This window comes from Rhinoraja longicauda, chromosome 41 (genome assembly GCF_053455715.1).
Source record: "Rhinoraja longicauda isolate Sanriku21f chromosome 41, sRhiLon1.1, whole genome shotgun sequence".
Classification (NCBI taxonomy): Eukaryota; Metazoa; Chordata; class Chondrichthyes; order Rajiformes; family Arhynchobatidae; genus Rhinoraja; species Rhinoraja longicauda.
The window spans coordinates 15,605,356-15,615,604 of record NC_135993.1 but is presented as its reverse complement, the minus strand read 5'-3'; positions in this window follow the sequence as shown (position 1 = coordinate 15,615,604).

Genomic DNA, 10,249 nt, shown 5'->3' with positions numbered 1-10,249 from the left:
CAACATGTGGATTATGCATTTTCCAAAGAATTCATCAGTTATCACCATTGTTGCATCACCAGTTATCAATGTCTCTATATCTATCTCTCTTCCTGCATTGTGTTTAAGTTCCCTTCGCTACCTTGGTCTCTTTTCCCCATCGCGATTCCCCAGTATGTAAATTATTGGATGAAACATATTTCAAACTTGCTCATTGTGTTTCTACTTGCCAGAATTTCTGAAATCAGGCTCCTCCGGCTTATTGGTGTACGGCTTTGCCCGGTCTTACTGCCTGTGAATTTGTTTATTCAAGGATCCACGCACCCCCCCCCCACCCCCCCCCCCCTCCATTCATCACCTCAAATATGACCCTTAAATACAACTCAACCAGTTCATTTAAAAAGATGCAGAAAACACCCAGTTATGTTTTGTTACCAGGTCTAGTTCTATAATCTTCCATTGTAGGATTTAAACATTTACGTGCACGTCACGGTACAATGGGGATTTAAATCTGTTTCCGTCATCTGTTTTTCTTTGCAATTCTCCAACTATCGATTGTGCAAGCACTTTGTCCCGGAGGGCCATGGCTTGGATAAATTGAGACCTCCAGGAAGGCGGTGTCACTGTATGATTGGGAGAGCACTGCCGTGCACTCGGTGATTTCATTCAGACAGAAAATGTTGGAAACCTTTTACGGCTTCCGGAAAATATTCTACCTGATCATTGCGGTGATTGGTGTTCCTGGTACGTGACTGTAACTGCTTAATCATTGTAAGTGTAAGTACCTGCCGGTCTTGGCTTCGTGTTTCCAACAGCTATATTTGATTGTTTGGTGTTTAGTGTCATAGAGTGGTACAGTGTGGAAACAGGCCCTTCGACCCAACTTGCCCACACCGGCCAACATGTTCCAGCCACACGAGTCCCAGCTGCCGCATTTGGTCCGTGTTCCTCCAAACCTGTCTTATCCATCAACCTGTGTAAATGTTTCTTAAACGTTGCGATAGTTCCTGGCTCAACTACCCACTTTTACGTGAGACACATGGAACCTTTGATGCTGGAATCTAGAGCAAAGCACAACGTGCTGGATGGACTCAGCGGGTCAGAAAGCAACCGTGGGGGTAAAGGAAAGGTGACCTTTCGGATGAGATCTTTCAGTCTGAAGAAGGATCCATTCGGAAGCTCTTTCTGTCTCCTTTTGTTTATGTTACTTTAGTTTAGAGAAACAGCGCAGACACAGTCACTTCGGCCCATCGAGTCCGTGTCGACCAGCGATCCCCGCACATTAATACTATCCCACACACACTAGCGATAATTCACACTTATACCAAACCAATTAACCTACAAACATGTACGTCTTTGGAATGTGGGAGGAAACCGAAGAACTCGGAGAAACCCCACCAAAGTCACGGGGAGAACGTACAAACTCCGTACAGACGCCACCCGGAGTCGGGATCGAACCCGAGTCTCCGGCACTGAAAGCGCTGTGAAAAGCAGTAACTCTACCGCTGCCCTGCTCCTCCGTCCAAACTGCCTGATCCGTTGTGCGATTTACTCAATGCTTTTTGTTCTTTGTGCGATTTAACACGGAGGACAGAAACTGTGTTTCGGCCCAGAACAATCTTGCCAGCTAACACCTTCTCATCTCAGCACATTTACCAGCATTTGTTCCTTAAACCTCTAAAATGTGGCGACTGGAATAATCCTCCAACTCGTTCTCATTTCGTCGCTGCCTCCATTAGATCGCCACAGATTGCGGTCCAAATTGCAGCCCTCCCTGCGTGACAAAACAATCTTCCTCCGATCCCTTGGAACCCTCTCACCTCTCACCTTAAACATCTGCTTTCTGACTGCAAATGACTCAGTAAAAGGGAACGATATCTGTATCAGCCTGACTGTATCCTCAATGAAGATAGACACAAAATGCTGGATAATTCAGGCATCATCTGTGGACAGATGGAATGGGTGACGTTTCGGGTCGAGATCCTTCTTCAGACTGAGACCCAGGGGAGAGGGGGTTTGGAGATACGGAGGGGTAAGGTGTGAAAACGGCAGATCAAAGCAGATGCTGCTAAGGAAATGTAGACACGAAACGCTGGACAATCTCAGCGGGTCAGGGAGCATCTCTGGGTAGAGGAATGGGTGCTGTTTCGAGTCGAGACCGTTCTTCAGACTGAGACCCGCCTAGACCTACATGATCACCCGGTTGCTAAGCACTTTAACTCCCGCTCCCATTCCCACGCCTACCTTTATGTCCTGGTCCTCCAAATTTGCGTTGGGCCTCACTCTGACAGTGGAGGAGGCCCAGGACAGAAAGGTCGCTGTGGGAAAGAGTTCGGCAACCGTGAGATCAGGTAAGTTTAAGTGGACTGAGCGGAGGTGTTGAGCGAAATGATTGCAGCGACTGCGCTTGGTCTCGCCGATATATTGGACCACACGAGGAACAGCAGTAGATGAAGTTGGAAGAGGTGCAAGTAAACCTCTGCCTCACTTGAAAGGACATTCGGGGCCCTTGGTCATAGTCGAGGGAAGAGGTACAGGGCCCGGAGTTGCATCTCCTGCGGTAGCAGGGGAAGGTACCTGGGGGCGGGGTGGTTCGGGTGGCAAGTTGGTGGAGTTAACCAGGGAGTTGCGGAGGGAACAGTCCCTGTGAAAGGCGGACTTTCAGTCAGAGAGTGGTGAAGGTGTGGAATTCTCTGCCTCAGAAGGCAGTGGAGGCCAGTTCGTTGGATGCTTTCAAGAGAGAGCTGGATAGAGCTCTTAAGGATAGCGGAGTGAGGGGTATGGGGAGAAGGCAGGAACGGGGTACTGATTGAGAGTGATCAGCCATGATCGCATTGAATGGCGGTGCTGGCTCGAAGGGCTGAATGGCCTACTCCTGTACCTATTGTCTATTGTCTATTGTCTAAAAGGTGGAGATGGGAAGTTGTGACTGGCGGTGCGATCCCATTGGAGGTGGCGATAATGCCTGCGGATTACGTGCTGTATGTGACGGCTGATGGGATGCGATGCGTTGTCGCATCTCTGTCACCTCTCCCAGCTGACCGCGAAGGCTAATCTTTGATTTGTCTGCCCTATCTTCTGTGCGCTCACGCGAAAATAAGCCTGAATCTGTGAGTGACTTTACTGGAACATTGTGTGCGGTTGAGTAACGCGTTAGTTTAAACTACCCGAGCGCTACCAACAACATAGAATATACAATACGGCATGGGAACAGGCCCTTAGGCCCACAGTGCATGTGCCAAGCATGATGCCATCATCTCCTGTACTTGCATATGGTCCATGTACATCCCATGTGTACCCATGTTGAAACCCAAAAGCTTCTGAAACGTAACTTAGAAACATAGAAACATAGAAAATAGGTGCAGGAGTAGGCCATTCGGCCCTTCGAGCCTGCACCGCCATTCAATATGATCATGGCTGATCATCCAGCTCAGTAGCCTGTACCTGCCTTCTCTCCATACCCCCTGATCCCTTTAGCAAAAAGGGCCACATCTAACTCCCTCTTAAATATAGCCAATGAACTGGCCTCAACTACCTTCTGTGGCAGAGAATTCCACAGACTCACCACTCTGTGTGAAGAAATGTTTTCTCATCTCGGTCTTAAAAGACTTCCCCCTTATCCTTAAGCTGTGACCCCCTGGTTCTGGACTCCCCCAACATCGGGAACAATTTTCCCGCATCTAGCCTCTCCAACCCCTTAAGAATTTTATATGTTTCTATAAGATCCCCCCTCAGTCTTCTAAATTCCAGCGAGTACAAGCCCAGTCTATCTAGTCTTTCCTCATATGTAAGTCCCGCCATCCCAGGGATCAATCTGGTGAACCTTCTCTGTACTCCCTCTAAGGCAAGAACGTCTTTCCTCAGGTTAGGAGACCAAAACTGCACACAATACTCCAGGTGCGGTCTCACCAAGGCACTGTACAACTGCAGCAGAACCTCCCTGCTCCTAAACTCAAATCCTCTTGCTATGAATGCCAACATACCATTCGCTTTCTTCACTGCCTGCTGCACCTGCATGCTTGCTTTCAATGACTGGTGCACCATGACACCCAGGTCACGTTGCATCTCCCCTTCTCCCAATCGGTCACCATTCAGGTAATACTCTGCTTTCCTGTTCTTGCCACCAAAGTGGATAACCTCACATTTATCCACATTATATTGCATCTGCCATGCATTTGCCCACTCGCCTAATCTATCCAAGTCACTCTGCAGCCTCCTAGCATCCTCCTCGCAGCTAACACTGCCACCCAGCTTCGTGTCATCCGCAAACTTAGAGATGTTGCATTCAATTCCCTCGTCCAAATCATTAATATACACTGTAAATAACTGGGGTCCCAGCACTGAGCCTTGCGGTACCCCACTAGTCACTGCCTGCCATTCCGAAAAGGACCCGTTTATTCCTACTCTTTGCTTCCTGTCCGCCAACCAATTTTCTATCCACCTCAACACTGAACCCTCAATACCGTGTGCTTTAAGTTTGTACACCAATCTCCTATGTGGGACCTTGTCGAAGGCCTTCTGAAAGTCCAGATATAACACATCGACTGGTTCTCCCTTATCCACTCAACTAGTTACATCCTCGAAAAATTCTATAAGATTCGTCAGGCATGATTTGCCTTTGGTAAATCCATGCTGACTTTGTCCGATGATTTCACCACTTTCCAAATGTGATGCTATCACATCTTTAATAACTGACTCTAGCATTTTCCCCACTACCGATGTTAGGCTAACTGGTCTATAATTCCCCGTTTTCTCTCTCCCTCCCTTTTTAAAAAGTGAGATTACATTAGCTACCCTCCAGTCCTCAGGAACTACTCCAGAATCTAAAGAGTTTTGAAAAATTATCACTAATGCATCCACTATTTCTGAGGCTACTTCCTTAAGCACTCTGGGATGCAGCCTATCTGGCCCTGGGGATTTATCTGCCTTTAATCCATTTAATTTACCTAACACCACTAACACCACTAATTTACCTAACACTCTCGCATCTGCTTCCACCACCAGCTTGTGCCAAAGCCCCCATCACGCTCGGGGTAATAAACATCTCTTTTCAACTCCCCCCGTCTGACCCTGAAACTGTGCGGTCGAGTCTTTCACATTTTAACCTCAGAAGAAAGGTTCTGATGCTCCACTTTATCTATGCTTCTAATAATTTGATGTATTTGTATCGCCACTCCTCTCTTCTCCAACTCTCCACAGAAAACAACCCAACTTTCTCCAACTTTACAATCATTACCCTCTAATGGAGGCATCTTTCTGGCAAATCTGTTCTGCACCCTTCCCAAATACACCACAAGCGGAGCGGGCCACGAAGAACATGTACACAACACGTCGCCGTCTGTCCCTGCAGTGATCGCCATTCCTTTCATCTGTATAGATTTGAAGATTCTGCGACAGATGTCTATCTCTTCTGTAAATCAAAATAACAAAATAATAGATACAAATCAAACACCGGTCTGGAATATATGAAACAAAAATAGAAAGTGTTTGAAATAAGCAGCAGTTGGATTGTGCTTCTGGGGAAAGGGAACTGGAATTAATGTTTAGGGTTTGAGTCCCAGCGTCTGACATGTTCAATCAGCTCCTTCTGACCAAGGTTCTCTGTTCTGAAACAAATACCACATTGACACAAAAATATCACGTCCCACAAATATCACGGCCCTTGCTAAGGGAACTGTGTGACAAAGCCACCAGCGTCCAGAAGCTGCCAACCGCCCGTCACCTGTCACCTGTCGCCTGTCGCATGTCGCCTGTCACCTGTCGCCTGTCGCCTGTCGGCTGCCGAGCCGAAGACCAGGTACCGGGACACCAGACACCGGGAGGATGGAGCCGGCAACAGCGACGGCTGAGAATTAAGGCCGGTCGGAGAGGACCAGGGTCTGGCCAACCGCGCCCTCGAGATCAGCTGCGGAAGGTGTCCCCGGAGAACAAAGGTGGACGGACGAAGTGAGGGACATCGGTGGGTTGATGATCCATCCACATGTCCAAGGAAGGCGATGGCTGGAGCCTGGGGGCTCGCCTGGATCAGGAGCCGTGTCTCAGACCTAGAGCACGAACTGAACTATGAAAATGGTGCTAAACGGAACACCTCATGTATGCGGGCTCAGTGGACTATTTCTGTACAATTTGCCAATCAAGAATAGTGCTTAGGTATGGCAGTAGTCTACTGGACTGTATGTAAGGGAAGATGTTCACTGCGCGTTTGCATCTGTGACAATAAAGCGCCATTGAAACGTGTCACGTTTATTAGCGGTTTATTTTCACCGCTCTGCTCCCTTTATATCGAACACTTTGTCCCCAAGTGGCCTCGCCGAAAACAAGTGGAGCTTTCTTCCTTTTCAAAGTCCAATTGTGCTTTAGAGGTCCGTCTACATATCTATATAGAGATACACAGGACACACGTATATGTGTATATGTATATATCTCTATGTTTATATTTGTACGTATATATAACAAATATATAAATATGTAACATGTTCTTTATATATATCAAGTCAAGTCAAGTCAATTTTATTTGTATAGCACATTTAAAAACAACCCACGTTGACCAAAGTGCTGTACATCTGTTTAGGTACTAAGGAAAAAATGAAACATACAGTAGCACACAACCATATCAGCACATACAAAACAGTTCACAACGCCTCCTCAATGGGCCTATATTTATAAATATCCCATCCCATCATACCCAAACCACTCCATCCCTTACAACCGCAGAAGATGCAACACCTGTCCCGAAAACTCTTCCCTCCACTCTGTCCAGGGACCCCGACTGCCCTTTCAGGTTAGGCAGAGGTTCACTTGCAACTCCAACCTCATCTACTGTATCCGTTGTCCAAGATGTGAACTCTGATACATCGGCGAGACCAAACGTAGATGCGGCGCTTATTTCACTGAACTCCATTGCTCAATCCGCCTGAACCTACCAGATATCCGTGTTGCTAAAGACTTTAATTCTCCTACCCATTCCCACACAGACCATTCTGTCCTCCTCCATTGTCAGAGTGAGACGAGACGTAAATTGGAGGAACCGACTGTCATCTTTATCTTGAGCAAATTAGAGCCCAGGGGTTTGAGTTTTGATTGATCTATCTTCAAGTAACCCCGACATTCCCTCTCTCTCTCAGTATCTCCCCCACCCACGTCGCACCTGCTTCTCGTTTACACTCAACAAACAGCAAACAATGCCCCGTTTCCTTTATCAACGTTAGTTTTTGCATATCTTTCATTCATTGTTCTTTATCTCTCTACCACATCGTCTATTTGTCTTGTTTCCCTTATCCCTAACCGGTCTGAAGAAGGGTCTCGGCCCGAAACGTCACCCATTCCTTCTCTCTGTAGATGCTGCCTGTCCCGCTGAATTACTCCAGCTTTTTGTGTCTATCGGGTTTAAACCAGCATTTACAATTCCTTCCTACACATGTTACATATATATTTTTTACTGGTGCTAGTAAGAATGTCATTGTTCCATCTCGGGACATATGGGGATAAAACACTCTCGCCTCTTACTGTACATTCTGTTTGCCTTGTTACAGTGAATCTGGTGGCGATTGTGATCTTGTCCCGGGGAAAGTGCGCCCTCTCCACCTGCACCACTCGTTACCTGGTGGCCATGGCAGCGGCCGATCTACTGGCTGTCGTCACCGCGGTCATACTGAGACGGATCAGCTTGTACTTCCCCGGATCCTTTCTGGATATCTATCCACTCTGCAGCGTTATCTTTGTCCTCGTGTGTGTTTCCAAAGATTGCTCCGTCTGGTTTACCGTCATGTTCACCTTTGACCGCTTTGTCCTCATATGTTGCCAGAAGCTGAAACCAAAATATTGCAGCGGGAAAACTGCGGCAATGGTTCTGGCAACAACCGGCCTTCTGCAGTGTCTGAAAAACGTTCCCTTCTGCTTTATCTCTGAACCTCGAGAGATAATTAACCATGTGTCTTGGTATTGTGAGACTAAATCAGGCTATTATTCGACACAAGGCTGGGTGATATTTAGTAGGTTTGATAAAATTGTGACCCCATTGTTACCCATTGCTTTTATTTTATTTTTCAACATCCTTACAGTCCGGCACATCTTAATGGCCAGTCGGGTCCGTAAGGGGCTGAGAGGTCAGAGCAAAGGAGAGAAGGGCAGTGACCCAGAGATGGAGAGCAGGAGGAGGTCTGTCGTTTTACTCTTCACCATATCAGGCAGTTTTATCATTTTGTGGTCAACAGATGTCCTTAATTACTTCTATTACAACATTGCAGGAACAAATCCGAATGAGTACAATGAGATTGAGTATATCTTTGGCCAACTCGGATATATGCTGCAGAACTTAAGTTTATGCACAAACACATTTATTTACGGCGTGACTCAATCGAAATTTAGACAGGAGTTTGTGAACGTGGTGAAATATCCAATAACCTCTCTACTTCAAATCATTAACAAATGAAAGCCGTAAATACAGACAAGTAGCGAAGAGGCGCGGCGGGGAAAGGTGATAACCGTATTTACTTTAGGGTATCCCATGATTTGGAAACATTATCGATAACGCCAATCACAGTGAGCGAAATACAGTAATATTTGTGAATGGCATTTGGAATCCACTCTATTGACCAACGTTAACTCCCTGCATCATCAATAAAGCAACCTTCCTCCGACTTTGTACTCCTTGGTTAACTCATCCCCTTCCTCACGGCCCACTGCCACCCCAGGTACCTTCCCCTGCATCAACACGAGATGTAATACCTGTGTTCACACCTGCTCCCTAGCCTCCACCAACAGACCCCAGCCACCGATCCATGGGAGACAGGGGTTCACATGCACCTTATCCAGTACATTCAGTGCCCCCGATGTGACTTCATTAACATCGGCGACACCAAGCGGAGTCTGGGTGAACATTTCACTGAACACTTGCACTCGGTCTGCCATGGGCTGCGGGATCTCTCGGTTGCTAACGATGTTAACTCCCATCCCCATTCCCATGCACTTTTGTCCCGGGCCTCCCCCGTTCCCAGAGTGAAGTCACACGCACTCTGGAGGTGCGGCACCTCATATTGCACTTGGGTAGCTTACACTGTAGGACACTGAATTATCCCATTTTGAGTAATACCCACTAACCCCTCTCTCTTTCCTGGAACCCCATTCCGGTGCGCACTCATTTCTCCAACCAGCCCGCCTCTCTTCTCTCCCCCGGACCTCCCTCACCAATATCGCATTGGCTTTATATTTCACCTCCCCTCTCGTTATCTGTCACACTTTTATCTCCTTTTCATCTCCAGTGTGTGTGTGTGTGTGTGTGTGTGGGTGTGTGTGTGTGGTGAGCTGTGTGTGTGTCTGTGGTCAGGTGTGCGTGTGTGGTCAGGTGTGTGTGTTTGCGTGATCAGTGTGTGTATTTGGTCAGGTGTGTATTTGGTCAGGTGTGTGTGGTCAGGTGTGTGTGTGTCTGTGTGTGTGGTCATGTTGTGGTCAGGTGTGTTTGGTGTGTGTGTGGTCAGGTGTGTGTGTGTGTGGGTGTGTGTGGTCAGGTGTGTGTGTGGTCAGGTGTGTGTGTGTGAGTGTGTGTGTGGTCAGCTGTGTGTGTGTCTGTGGTCAGGTGTGTGTGTGTGGTCAGGTGTGTGTGTTTGTGTGATCAGTGTGTGTATTTGGTCACAGTGCATGTATTGTGGTCAGATGTGTGTGTGTGGTCAGGTGTGTGTGTGAGTGGTCAGGTGGGTATGTGAGTGGTCAGGTGGGTATATGTGTGTGTGGGTGTGTGTGTGTGTGTGTGGTCAGGTGTGTGTGTGTGTGTGTGTGTGTGTGTGTGTGTGTGTGTGGGTGGTCAGGTGTGTGTGTGTGTGGGTGTGTGTGTGTGTGGGTGTGTGTGTGTGTGTGTGGTCAGGTGTGTGTGTGGGTGGTCAGGTGTGTGTGTGGGTGGTCAGGTGTGTGCCCAGGTGTGTGTGTGGGTGGTCAGGTGTGTGTGTGGGTGGTCAGGTGTGTGTGTGGGTGGTCAGGTGTGTGTGTGGGTGGTCAGGTGTGTGTGTGTGTGGGTGGTCAGGTGTGTGTGTGGGTGGTCAGGTGTGTGTGTGGGTGGTCAGGTGTGTGCCCAGGTGTGTGTGTGGGTGGTCAGGTGTGTGTGTGTGTGCTCAGGTGTGTGTGCGGGTGGTCAGGTGTCGCTTCTCTCCCCCGGACCTCCCTCACCAATATCGCATTGGCTTTATATTTCACCTCCCCTCTCGTTATCTGTCACGCTTTTATCTCCTTTTCATCTCCAGTGTGTGTGTGCGCATGTGTGTGTGTGGTCATGTGTGTG